Source organism: Thalassophryne amazonica, chromosome 11 (genome assembly GCF_902500255.1).
Source record: "Thalassophryne amazonica chromosome 11, fThaAma1.1, whole genome shotgun sequence".
NCBI lineage: Eukaryota > Metazoa > Chordata > Actinopteri > Batrachoidiformes > Batrachoididae > Thalassophryne > Thalassophryne amazonica.
The window spans coordinates 111,320,167-111,335,032 of NC_047113.1; positions in this window are offsets into that span (position 1 = coordinate 111,320,167).

Here is a 14,866-nt window from a genome sequence, read left to right on the forward strand (position 1 = left end):
TGATAACCTCTACAGGGAAACCAGTGACACATGCAGGCTTACTCACAAATTTGCTAGAAGCAGTGACATTACCATCACACCTGGCATTATGTAAATGCGCAGCCCACACCAGAGGTACAGATTTTGTCTCCAGAGGAAACTGCCTGGCAGACAAAATAGCGAAAGAAGCAGCAGCTGGTCGATATGGCACTTCTTCTATTTACACAGCTCAGACAGACAATGAACCATTAATAGATTCTGACCTTTTATTGGATATGCAAAAACAGGCACCAGCGCAGGAACGACATTTGTGGTTGAAAAATGGGGCAACCCCAAACCCCAAAGGACTTTATTGTGTACATAACAAACCCATCCTACCCAAAAGCTTATTCAAAGCAGCTGCAATTGCGATGCATGGGTTAACGCATGTGTCGACAGGGGGGATGATATATATGGATTTAATTTATACTCAAAAATTTTTGTAAAGCCTGTGTTACCTGATTGAAACACAACCCACAGGGAAATATAAGACCCCGGAGAGGGCAATTCCCAAAACCACAGTATCCTTTTCAAATTGTTCATATGGACTTTATTGAACTAAATCGATGTGGACCTTATCAATACTGTCTAGTATTAATTGATGCCTTTTCAAAATGGGTAGAAATTGTTCCATCACAAAAAGCAGATGCTTTAACAGTAGCAAAAGCATTGTGTAAGACAATTATTCCGTATTATGGAATACCAGAGACATTGTACAGTGATAATGGAACACATTTTGTAAATGAAGTTGTACAAAGAGTAGCAGAACACATGAAAATTAAGTTAAAACATCATTGTGCTTACCACCCACAAAGTGCAGGATTAGTGGAAAGGACAAATGGCACAATAAAAACAAGACTAAGGAAATGTATGGAAGAGACAAAACAAACCTGGATTGAATGTTTGGACCTAGTAAAATTGTATATGAGAATAACACCAACACCATCAGGTTTAACACCATTTGAGATACTTTATGGACGACCATATTGTCTACCAATTTTTTGACATGGATACTAAAACAGCAGATGAGGAACAAACATTAGCAGATTTTATGAAAAAGACATTAACACAGAAAGAGATAACTCAAACACATTTACTGCTGAATAATTTTGATCTCCCACAGGACGGCCTTCCAGTAGTCCAGCCAGGAGACTGGGTATTCATCAGAGTGATTAAGAGGAAGAACTGGTCCAGTCCTCGTTGGGAAGGTCCATACCAAGTGCTGTTAACAACACCAACTGCAGTAAAGATAGCGGAGAGATCAACGTGGATACATCTAAGTCACTGTAAGATACAGCGTGTGTTGGCTGCCTCCACAGTGTAAGGGGAAGTCTGGCTACAAAGGGAGTCTATTTAATTAGCAATAGATTGTCTCAACGCCAGTGAAGCAGGGAGATCCTTGCACTATTAGGTGAGGTTGGTTAACAACACTGTATCCTAGCAATCATGACTGAACTACAGCAGACCCCGGAGCGGCGTGCTCAGCGCCGCCGCTGCCGGACTGTTGGTAGGGCAGCCGGTTGCGTTGTGATCTTAGTGTGTTTCATGCTCCTCGGATTCCTGGCCTGGTGGTTGACCCAAGAATTGAAGCTCACTGTGGACCGAGCCAGAGAACAACGGAAGCAACGTCAGAAGAGGTTTATTCATAATGTGAATGAGACAGATGGACACCCTCATATATACCATACTAATATGTGGTACAGATATGTTCATTTATTGGCTATGGAATTACATGTTACTAATTGTTATGTTTGTTCGCAAATGCCTATATCCTCAACACACCCAGCTCTGACGGCTAAACCGTACCCTGCTAGGGTGACAGAATATCTTATCATACAGATGCATAATCAAACTGTATTTCGGGGGCAACAGTTCTCAGCAAATCTGACAAGACGTAATACCACTTGCCTCAGTGCAACCACTTTTATGATAGGGATTTCAACAGAAGACGTACAAGCGTGCCCAAGTGCTGCTTCATTGACTAGACTGAAGGGAAATGCAAAAATATCATCACATGTTAAATTGTCATCACAACGGCCATTCCCGATTTGCTTTTACGGGACAGGGAATAAAACTGTAGGTAAAATTAAGAAACATCTGTGTACCCAAACTTATGTTTTATCAAATAATTTAAGCCTAACCAAAACATATTATGAGGATGGTACTTATCTTCGTCACATTGGACGGGGATGTAATCATACAGGCTCCTGTCCATGGGGAACGGATGAATCATGTGCTTATGTTAGTAAGTTTTTGCTACCACCTGCAAATGGTACTCCGGTGTATGATGACATCTATTGGCTTTGTGGTTCCAGACTGTACATGAGTCTCCCACCAAATTGGGGTGGTGTGTGTGCACCTACCCAGGTGACTGACCATGCATATGTGGTAGTGCCAAGGACCCCCACAAAGAAGAATGGCAGCACCAGACGGAGGAGATCGATATACCCAGATGCACTGCCACATGATCACATGTGGGGCTCGGATGTACCAAAGGACCAAAAATTGTGGTCTGTAGGAGATAAAATAGCACATTCACTGTTCCCCTGGATAGGAGTGGTAAAAAATTAATTAATTATTGAAACTCTGAATTATCGATTGGGTCTGTTCATGAATGTAACTGAGAAAATAGTAGCAGCTCAAAACACTGAAATAGATGCTTTACGTACCATGGTGATGCAAAATCGCATGGTTTTAGACTTGCTTACTGGTTCACAGGGAGGAGTTTGTGTTCTGCTGAACACAACATGCTGTACTTTCATCCCAGACTCCATTCATTCAGTGGATGTGCAGGACGCATTGGAAGAGCTGAATAAACTTTGTGATGCAATGCATAAAGACACCCTAGCCGTGATCCAGTGGGATCCCTGGTCCTGGTTGACTTCAGGACCATGGTGGCAGTTACTATTGAAAATAATGACACCAGTTATTATAGTCCTGATTCTGATTGGACTTTGCATGTGTTGTGTGATCCCTTGTATCAAAACAATGGTTGGCAAAATGGTTTCAAATATATTCGTGCAATGTATTCTGGCTTTCCAACAAACTATGCCAAAATATCAAGCATTGAAACAGTCAGACCTTAGTGGAGAAAACTATAATGACTGTGTTGAGAATTATGATGATATTGAAAAGCTCACAACTCCAGTTTAAGCTTGAACTGTTGACGTGATGAGTTAACACACTCTTAGGCTATGAAGCTTTAGCTGAAAATGTAATAAGACAAGTGGTTAAAGTGGACAAATTTTCTATTGAAGTGTGTTTTGGACATGACAACCTTATGTAAATAAACGATAAACAGGGAGGATTATGTCAAGGATTTTATATAGTTCATGCTTATATTATCATTTATTTTATATAGTTCATGCTTATATTATCATTTATTTCCTTTTTGTGAGTACGTGTACTTTTCCTCTTTGTGAGAAGAGGAGGGTTTAAAAAGAAAGAATTGTCTGCATTTTTCATGATTGAGCAAAGTATTTTTCATTTTGCATAAGTGCCTCATCCTGCTTTGGACGAGCCACAAGGCTCATGTCGCAGGAATGGAAGGTTCCAGCAGTCACCTTGTCCCGATATCTCCCTCTTGCAGACATGACTCATGTGTAACCTCTCCCGACTGCCCTTGTTTGTTTTTTCTCATGTTGATGAACTAAATAAAAGGCTGGGCCAGAGGAGGAGATTTTGGGAGAGCTTTGGAGCTGAGCACTTACAAGCTGCTTCTTGTTCTCCTCTGCGCAGAGCAAAAAATATATATATTTGTCTCTCTCTGACTGGTTTCTTTTCAGTGTTTGGGCCTCTCATTTCTTTAAAAACAGGGTGCAAACCCAACACAGGTAAAGGCACTGGGGAGATGGCTGTCATTACATCATCAATAAATGCACAAGTTTACGTTGATATTTTGGACACTTTTCTTATCCCATCAATTGAAAGGATGTTTGGGAATGATGAAATCATTTTTCAAGATGATAATGCATCTTGCCATAGAGCAAAAACTGTGAAAACATTCCTTGCAAAAAGACACATAGGGTCAATGTCATGACCTGCAAATAGTCCGGATCTTAATCCAATTGAAAATCTTTGGTGGACGTTGAAGAAAATGGTCCATGACAAGGCTCCAACCTGCAAAGCTGATCTGGCAACAGCAATCAGAGAAAGTTGGAGCCAGACTGATGAAGAGTACTGTTTGTCACTCATTAAGTCCATGCCTCAGAGACTGCAAGCTGTTATAAAAGCCAGAGGTGGTGCAACAAAATACTAGTGATGTGTTGGAGCGTTCTTTTGTTTTTCATGATTCCATAATTTTTTCCTCAGAATTGAGTGATTCCATATTTTTTTCCCTCTGCTTGGTCTAAAAAGTAACCGTTACTGACTGCCACAACTTTTTTTCCTGATTTCTTATAGTGTTTCTTAAAGCCAGAAAGTTGCCATTTGAAATGACTTTATTTTTGTGTCATGTCTGTGATCTGCTTTTTTAAAAAAAAAAAAAAATTAAACAACTTCAGCATATTATCCGGATATTCCACTGTTAAAGGAGATTTTTTTTAATGAAAGACGTGCGGACGGGTCCGCGCGTCGGGACGCAGCCGGCGCGGTGTGGCGGCACAGGAAAAACACCTCCGTGTTGATAACCATTTGTAAAATCCAGGCGGCTTTTGATGGCTTTCAGTGGAGTGAGTATATGAGAAATTGTTTAACAGCTGGACATGTTCCAACTTGTCCTTAAGGCTTCCAACAGAGGTGTTTTTCCTGTGGCGGAGCGTCACGGCGGCGGCTGAAATCCATATAGTTTTTGAAAAAATAAAAAGGACCTATACTTTATTGACAGACCTCGTATGACAGTTGTCTAATATGAGCTAGTTGCAGTAATTTATGAATGAATTACTTCCTATTCTGCAGGGGATTTATTTTGGTGTTTGTTAACATGATATATTACTGACGAAAGAGAATAGAATTAAATAAAGCCACTCCAGCAAGATTCTGACAGAACCAACAGCTTACTTTTGCCTGATGTGCAGGGTGTTTCTGAGATCAGGTGTTGGCAGACACCTGCTTCCAAAGTCAATGATCCATCCGTCTCAACAGCTCACTTGCTGGACCCTGAAAGAGGAACTCTGATCACCGCACGACTAGTTCGTAGATGTTCCCCAGAGCTTTGTTGATCCTCTGATGGCGGTTTGAAACTCTGCGCGGCTTAGGCTGACCCCAATGGGTATATGTGCATTAAAGTTGCTGTCTCGGATTCTCAGAATAAGGGTTTGAGTGTCTTTGTTCACTATCTGCCAAAAACAAGACTGTCATTGTCTGGGCAGTCAGATCAAAAATTAGCTTGAGACAAAAATGTTAATTTTACAACAAAAAGGGTTCAGTATAACAAGAAAATGGTGCCTCAATTTGAAATGTCACCAAACGGAAGTAACGTTCGCCAGCAAACGGTAGCTTTACAAAAAGTTAAGGTTAAAAAACAGAAGAAAGAAAAGTAGCTTCTTGTTGCGCACAGACAAGAAATCAAAATCCACGAACACGTGGTCAGACGAGCAAAGGGCAATAAAACAAGACGGCAAAAAGGCGAAGCATCTCCAAAATAGTAAAGCAACAAGCCAAATGAGACAAAAGACAAAAAGCCAAAAGCAAGAAGCAAAAAAGCCTCATCTCCCAAGAGACATTCACTTAAAGGATCATTAACTCTGCCTCCAAGAATTCTGGGTAGCGTAGTCTTTGACTGCTTTTCTTTGTCTAAGTGATAATAAATCATTTGTACCACTCTAACAACCCCAATTCCAATGAAGTTGGGATGTTGTGTAAAATGTAAATAAAAACAGAATACAATGATTTGCAAATCCTCTTCAACCTATATTCAACTGAATACACCCCAAAGATAAGATATTTAATGTTAATGATAAACTTTATTGTTTTTGTGCAAATATTTGCTCATTTTTAAATGGATGCCTGCAACACGTTTCAAAAAAGCTGGGACAGTGGTATGTTTACCACTGTGTTACATCACCTTTCCTTCTAACAACACTCAATAAGCATTCGGGAACTGAGGACACTAATTGTTGAAGCTTTGTACACTCTAAGAAATGAAACACTGAGTTTAACTGATAAAGTTAAGGTAACTTTTCCCACATTCCATATTGTCAATTAAGTACAAAACACTATTATATTTTAAATTAATTAAATCAAATGAAACATTCATTCATTCATCTTCTATCGCCTAGTCCAATGAAGGGTCGCAGGGGGCTGGAGCCTATCCCAGCAGTCATAGAGCGCGAGGCGGGGTACACCCAAGACAGGACGCCAGTCTGTCGCAGATCAAATGAAACATTATTACTTAAATCCCTAAAATGAACAATTGCAAGTATATTGAAAATAATAGTATCAATTACATTTAAAAACCCCTGTGTTTCATTTCTTAAGCCGCATTCACACCGGGCGCGACACGAGCAACTGCAGCCACAGGTTGCCATGTAATTCCTATGCAAGGACGCGTTTTGGCGCCAAACCACGCAGCGCGACGCGATGGACGCGAGTGAAGCGATTTTGAGCATTTTGCGCATTTGTGGCACGATATTGCATCGCATCACGTCGCGTTGCCCTCCTCCCCAAGTTCAGAAATCTGAACTTTTTTATCTCTTCGCGCTGCAATGACCAATCAGGGACTGAATATGTAGTGATGTGGAGATGTCTGGAGTTGACTAAAGATGTGAACATGTCCTGTATCTGGTAGCAGCCTGTGAGCAGGACTTATGTCTCTTTTGTCCTTTATTTCACAATTATCACAGAGTTTTTGGAGCGAGCAGCAGCCCTACAGCAGCGGGGAGTGGAGTTTTTTCCTTTTCTTTCATCTGTGGAGAATATTTTATTAATTAACTACACAGATGTATAATAAAACAAATGGTGACTGGTTTCTAAACACAATTATGACAGAGTTTTTTGGGGGGAAGAGCCAGCTGCAGCAAGCAGCGGAGTTTCTTTCTTTTTTTTCTTTTCTTTTTTTACGTGCACGCGCGAGGGAATCGTCTGTGGAGAATATTTTATTAATTAACTACACAGATGTGTAATAAAGCAAATGGTGACTGGTTTCTAAACACAATTATGACAGAGTTTTTTGGGAAAGAGCGAGGAGCAGCCCTGTAGCAAGCAGCAGAGTTTCTTTCTTTCTTTCTTTCTTTTTTTACATGCGTGCGTGAGCGAATCGTCTGTGGAGAATATTTTATTAATTAACTACACAGATGTATAATAAAACAAATGGTGACTGGTTTCTAAACACAATTATGAGTTTTTTGGGGAAGAGTGAGCTGCAGCAAGCAGCGGAGTATCTTTTTTTTTTTAATTGTTTACATGTGCATGTGTGAACGGGACAGTTGGTCCTCAAACTGGGTCCCGCAGAGGCGGAAGGACCGCTGAAAGCCGTGTCATCCAGACACAGCTCCTGCAGCAAATAATGGTACTCCCTGTATTGGGCGCTTTCCACAACAACTCGCTCCGTGTGATCAAGGTCCGTCATGATGACTTGACGCCGAGCGGAATGGAAGCTCCTCCTATTTGATGACGCACCAGGGCGAATTTTCGCAGCAAACGTCCACCCAAGCAGAGCGACACACCGGGCGAAGGAGGCGCGTCCGTCGCCTGGCGGCCCACACGAATTTGTAGCGTTTGATCGCGCCCGGAGTGAACGCGGCATTAGAAGATTGCCTTACATCAGTGAGAAGCTGGATGTCAAGAAACTTCCTACTCTTAAACTCTGATAAAACTGAAATGATGGTTCTTGGTCCATTGAGACATCGGCATCGTTTTGACCAGTTAATGCTTAAACCCCTTTCACATTGGTATATTCTTAGAGCTGCTCATTGCAGCGTATCGTCTACGCTGAGTTGAGCAGCTCTACACCCACTTTTAGCAGCTCTACGTGGAATTTTTGCTCCATACGCAGCAGTATGTTGAGGGCTACAGCCACTTTCACATTGGTGTATTCGTAGAGCTGCTCATTGCAGCATTGTGGTTTATTTAAATACACCCGAAATACATGCATACTCAGCCTTTTTCAGTGTTCGTTTCATACTTGCAGCTGCGTGTGTTTGCTTTTTAATGTGTGCACACAGTCGCGTGTACCATGCCGCTATTAAACCAGTTCACTGCCTCTGTGGAAGTGCGCTCTGTTCTCTACTACAGGTGTGGTGCGGCTCAAAAACAGAGTCATTTAACATGATTATTATTATTATTTTATTTTTTGTCTTGGTGGATCACTTTCATTGTATCCAGATGCTGCTGAGTCTGGCTGTGGTAAAGGCTGCTCTGAACAAAACACTGTGACTCGTTAAACTTTTAAAGCTCCGGTTGCTCCGATCAGGTCCGCTGATTTGATCAGACCTGATCGATCAGGTCGTCTGATGATTGCAGCAACATGCAGTGAGTGCGCTTTTATTTTAAAGTCACAGGTACATGGTACTTGCGACTGTGTGCACACATTAAAAACTGAACACACGCAGCTGCAATTATGAAACGAACACTGAAAAAGGATGAGTACATGTGCATTTTGGATGTATTTGAATGAAACACAACGCTGCAATGAGCAGCTCTACGAACACGCCAATGTGAAAGTGGCTTTAGCCTACAGTAGGCTCGTGTGTCATACATCACACTGACAAAGTGAGGAACCTTGGGGTAATTTTTGACCCTACATTGTCGTTTGACCTCCACATTAGAAATGCTATGAGGACTGCTTTCTTCCACCTGCGAAATATAGTGAAGATTCATCCCATCATGTCTATGGCTGATGCTGAAACCCTGATCCATGTGTTTATCTCTTCTAGATTGGACTACTAATCTTCTAGGTTGTTCAAAAGATGTCTAAACACATTTGAGTGCCCTGTTGTGTTGTTGTGAGACTTGGGTGCCAACCAGTGACCTAACGGATTTTTCTTTGGCTTTGCTAGCACGTGTCACTGGTGATATGAATTATTTCAAAACCCACAAAAATATGGACAAAAACTCCAAAAGATGAGACAAGTACATGTGGGTGACTGTCACAGAGCCAGCCATGTGATTGTGTGTGTGTGTGTGTGTGTGTGTGTGTGTGTGTGTGTGTGTGTGTGTGTGTGTGTGTGTGTGTGTGTGTGTGTGTGTGTGTGTGTGTGTGTGTGTGTGTGTGTGTGTGTGCATGGGGTCAGCATGGTTGCTGTTCCTGCACAAACATGTCTAATATATGTACCCATGCAATCATCGATTAAGCATCAACAGCAGACAACGTTGAACAGTCGGTGTAGCTGCTCGGCCGTCTGTGACGCTTCACAGCTGACATTGCATTCTTCTGTCTCTTGTTTGTGTTTGTGTGTCAGTTATTTCATCCCCTGATTGGCCTGTGGACACCAGGTGTGTGCCAGCTCACCCGTGGAGAGCAATCAGCCGCTGAAAACGAGGAAGCTCATCAGGACTGTGAAGTGATGGGCCATTAATCCAAAAACAAACAGGATGGAAACCTGTCACGCTCTCGCTCTCTCTCTCTCTGTCTCTCTGTCTCTCTCTCTCTCTCTTACACTTGACCTCCTCTCTTTCATTTTGCTGCACATCTTCCTGTCCTTTCATGTGTCACCCGCCTGCTGCTGCCAGTAGTGGAAGGTGCCTGGAGAGGTTTTCCCATCATCCAAATCACATCAGTACCTGTTCAGTGCCAGAATTTAAACCCTCCACTGTTTTATTTCTCTTCCCGTTTTCCCTCACGGTGATTTGCTTTGCAATCAGTCTGATATCTGAAATTCTGGGCCGGTTTGAGGTAATTACCAGATCTTTCCTTTTAATTCTGCTGGCAGCTCCCTGTGATCTGTAGAAATGAGGAGGACTGCAGCGTGAACATGATTTAATTGGTTTTTAGATGACTTTCACATCAACTGTGAAATTGTAATCAACTGAAATGACACTGAGATAAATTTCAGCCAGCCAGCACATCAGCTCCTTCTGTTTCACCCACACAAAAAGAAAACAGACTCTCAAAACGCTGCAATACCATCTCTGATATGTATCATTAATTATGCTGAAAAATAATATGTTTAGTGAGAGGACCACATTAATATATTATCATGTGCCCCCTAAAGCCTGGTGGAGGTGAGCATCGATACTTGGACGTGGATGATCCACTGTGTTCTAACCCACTCTCATCTCCAGACGTAGCTCTCTTGAGTGGCACGAGTGATGCACTGTCCTGTGAAAGCAGTGCATTAATAAACATCTTTGAATGGAGTTGAACTGTCAATATTAATTTCATATTACTGTCCTGAAGGATGAGCTCCTCCAGGACAGTAATATGAAAGTAATATGAAGCTGTCTATAAAAAAAAAACATAATTAAAAAGTTGACACTCAGATGAAAGTCAGTCCTGTAGTTCACTATTTCATTTGGTTTGCAGTCTGTGGCCTGTAGTTCAGTATTCCATTGGTTTTGTGGCCTATAGTTCATTATTTCATTGGTTTTGTGGCCTGTAGTTCAGTATTCCATTGGTTTTGTGGCCTATAGTTCAGTATTCCATTGGTTTTGTGGCCTGTAGTTCATTATTTCATTGGTTTTGTGGCCTGTAGTTCAGTATTCCATTGGTTTTGTGGCCTATAGTTCATTATTTCATTGGTTTTGTGGCCTGTAGTTCAGTATTCCATTGGTTTTGTGGCCTATAGTTCAGTATTCCATTGGTTTTGTGGCCTGTAGTTCATTATTTCATTGGTTTTGTGGCCTGTAGTTCAGTATTCCATTGGTTTTGTGGCCTATAGTTCATTATTTCATTGGTTCTGTGGCCTGTAGTTCAGTATTCCATTGGTTTTGTGGCCTGTAGTTCATTATTTCATTGGTTTTGTGGCCTGTAGTTCAGTATTCCATTGGTTTTGTAGCCTATAGTTCAGTATTCCATTGGTTTTGTGGCCTGTAGTTCAGTATTCCATTGGTTTTGTGGCCTATAGTTCAGTATTTCATTGGTTTTGTGGCCTGTAGTTCAGTATTCCATTGGTTTTGTGGCCTGTAGTTCAGTAGCTATTCCATTGGTTTTGTGGCCTGTAGTTCAGTATTCCATTGGTTTTGTGGCCTATAGTTCAGTATTCCATTGGTTTTGTGGCCTGTAGTTCAGTATTCCATTGGTTTTGTGGCCTGTAGTTCAATATTCCATTGGTTTTGTGGCCTATAGTTCAGTATTTCATTGGTTTTGTGGCCTGTAGTTCAGTAGCTATTCCATTGGTTTTGTGGCCTGTAGTTCAGTATTCCATTGGTTTTGTGGCCTGTAGTTCAGTATTTCATTGGTTTTGTGGCCTGTAGTTCAGTAGCTATTCCATTGGTTTTGTGGCCTGTAGTTCAGTATTTCATTGGTTTTGTGGCCTATAGTTCAGTATTTCATTGGTTTTGTGGCCTGTAGTTCAGTAGCTATTCCATTGGTTTTGTGGCCTGTAGTTCAGTATTCCATTGGTTTTGTGGCCTGTAGTTCAGTATTCCATTGGTTTTGTGGCCTGTAGTTCAATATTCCATTGGTTTTGTGGCCTATAGTTCAGTATTTCATTGGTTTTGTGGCCTGTAGTTCAGTAGCTATTCCATTGGTTTTGTGGCCTGTAGTTCAGTATTCCATTGGTTTTGTGGCCTGTAGTTCAGTAGCTATTCCATTGGTTTTGTGGCCTGTAGTTCAGTATTCCATTGGTTTTGTGGCCTGTAGTTCAGTATTTCATTGGTTTTGTGGCCTATAGTTCAGTATTTCATTGGTTTTGTGGCCTGTAGTTCAGTATTTCATTGGTTTTGTGGCCTGTAGTTCAGTATTCCATTGGTTTTGTGGCCTGTAGTTCAGTATTTCATTGGTTTTGTGGCCTGTAGTTCAGTATTTCATTGGTTTTGTGGCCTGTAGTTCAGTATTTCATTGGTTTTGTGGCCTGTAGTTCAGTATTTCATTGGTTTTGTGGCCTGTAGTTCAGTATTTCATTGGTTTTGTGGCCTGTAGTTCAGTATTCCATTGGTTTTGTGGCCTGTAGTTCAGTATTTCATTGGTTTTGTGGCCTGTAGTTCAGTATTTCATTGGTTTTGTGGCCTGTAGTTCAGTATTTCATTGGTTTTGTGGCCTGTAGTTCAGTAGCTATTCCATTGGTTTTGTGGCCTGTAGTTCAGTATTTCATTGGTTTTGCAGTCTGTGGTCTGTAGTTCAGTACCTCATTGGTTTTGTGGTCTGTAGTTCAGTATTTCATTGGTTTTGTGGCCTATAGTTCAGTATTTCATTGGTTTTGTGGTCTGTAGTTCAGTATTTCATTGGTTTTGTGGCCTATAGTTCAGTATTTCATTGGTTTTGCAGTCTGTGGTCTGTAGTTAAGTACCTCATTGGTTTTGTGGCCTGTAGTTCAGTATTTCATTGGTTTTGTGGCCTATAGTTCAGTATTTCATTGGTTTTGTGGCCTGTAGTTCAGTATTTCATTGGTTTTGTGGCCTGTAGTTCAGTATTTCATTGGTTTTGTGGTCTGTCGTTCAGTATTTCATTGGTTTTGTGGCCTATAGTTCAGTATTTCATTGGTTTTGTGGCCTGTAGTTCAGTATTTCATTGGTTTTGTGGTCTGTCGTTCAGTATTTCATTGGTTTTGTGGCCTGTAGTTCAGTATTTCATTGGTTTTGTGGCCTGTAGTTCAGTATTTCATTGGTTTTGCAGTCTGTGGTCTGTAGTTCAGTACCTCATTGGTTTTGTGGTGTGTAGTTCAGTATTCCATTGTTTTTTGTTTTTTTTTCCCTCAAAGTCAAATTCGGCTTTATTGGTTTGCAGTCTGTGGCCTGTAGTTCAGTATTCCATTGGTTTTGTGGCCTATAGTTCATTATTTCATTGGTTTTGTGGCCTGTAGTTCATTATTTCATTGGTTTTGTGGCCTGTAGTTCAGTATTCCATTGGTTTTGTGGCCTATAGTTCATTATTTCATTGGTTTTGTGGCCTGTAGTTCAGTATTTCATTGGTTTTGTGGCCTGTAGTTCAGTATTCCATTGGTTTTGTGGCCTGTAGTTCAGTATTCCATTGGTTTTGTGGCCTGTAGTTCAGTATTTCATTGGTTTTGTGGCCTGTAGTTCAGTATTTCATTGGTTTTGTGGCCTGTAGTTCAGTAGCTATTCCATTGGTTTTGTGGCCTGTATTTCAGTATTCCATTGGTTTTGTGGACTGTAGTTCAGTATTCCATTGGTTTTGTGGCCTATAGTTTGTAAGAGTAGAATGGGAGGCAGAGCCTTCAGCTTTCAGGCTCCTCTCCTGTGGAACCAGCTCCCAATTCAGATCAGGGAGACAGACACCCTCTCTACTTTTAACATTAGGCTTAAAACTTTCCTTTTTGCTAAAGCTTATAGTTAGGGCTGGATCAGGTGACCCTGAACCATCCCTTAGTTATGCTGCTATAGACGTAGACTGCTGGGGGGTTCCCATGATGCACTGTTTCTTTCTCTTTTTGCTCTGTATGCACCACTCTGCATTTAATCATTAGTGATCAATCTCTGCTCCCCTCCACAGCATGTCTTTTTCCTGGTTCTCTCCCTCAGCCCCAACCAGTCCCAGCAGAAGACTGCCCCTCCCTGAGCCTGGTTCTGCTGGAGGTTTCTTCCTGTTAAAAGGGAGTTTTTCCTTCCCACTGTAGCCAAGTGCTTGCTCACAGGGGGTCGTTTTGACCGTTGGGGTTTTACATAATTATTGTATGGCCTTGCCTTACAATATAAAGCGCCGTGGTTGTGATTTGGTGCTATATAAAAAAATTGATTGATTGATTGATTGATTGATTGAATTGATTGGAACAACTTTTAATTTTGACCCCAGTGTAATTCTTCAATTGACCCCCACCTGGCTGCCTATTGAAAATTCAAGTGGCCAATCAGTTTTTTTTTTTTTTTTTAAGAGTTAATGTCTATGGAATATTTGTGCCATATTTGATGCTTGTATCACCATTTGCAGGATTCCACTCTAAATATTCTCTTATCTGCTGCTGAGATGTAAGACGCTGCTTCTCAGTGTTTCTCAGTTACCCTCAAAAGTATTGTAACACTTAGTATTTCAAATACATTTTTTTTTCTAAAAATATCTTCCTTAACTCAAACCGAAAGCAAATCTCTACAACTTGTTATAAATTAATTCAAAATATAAAATCCAAGTTCCTGATGAAGTGGTGTAGAGGAGGAAGTTCAGCTACAATTTGACAGAAAGTACATTTGAGATGAAAGCCTAGATTTGATGTTTTGGTGGAAGAAACTTTTGTATTTCTTCATAATTGATGTAAATAAAGTCTAAGACATATTCAGTGACTTGGAAATGTTCATGTTTCCATCCCCTGACTTGTCTAAAGAAAACTGGCAATAAAACTGATTATTATTTACAGGTTTTATCAAGTTTTAGAGATTTGCTTTCAGTTTGAGTTTGAGAAAGATAATTTTAGAAATTTTTATTCTTTTTTTTTTTTTTTTTGTATTTAACCCCCTACCACCCGCCTCATTTTGGCTTGTCAGTACCTCACAAATAAAAAGTGAAATTTCCCATTGATGGCATAAACCAAGTGTGTGAAATTCCAAGTGTTCCAATACTTTTGGAGGGCACAGAAACACTATAAGAAATCAGGAAAAAAAATTGTGGTAGTCAGTAACGGTTACTTTTTTAGACCAAGCAGAGAGAAAAAAAATATGGAATCACTCAATTCTGAGGAAAAAATTATGGAATCATGAAAAACAAAAGAACGCTCCAACACATCACTAGTATTTTGTTGCACCACGTCTGGCTTTTATAACAGCTTGCAGTCTCTGAGGCATGGACTTAATGAGTGACAAACAGTACTCTTCATCAATCTGGCTCTAACTTTCTCTGATTGCTGTTGCCAGATCAGCTTTG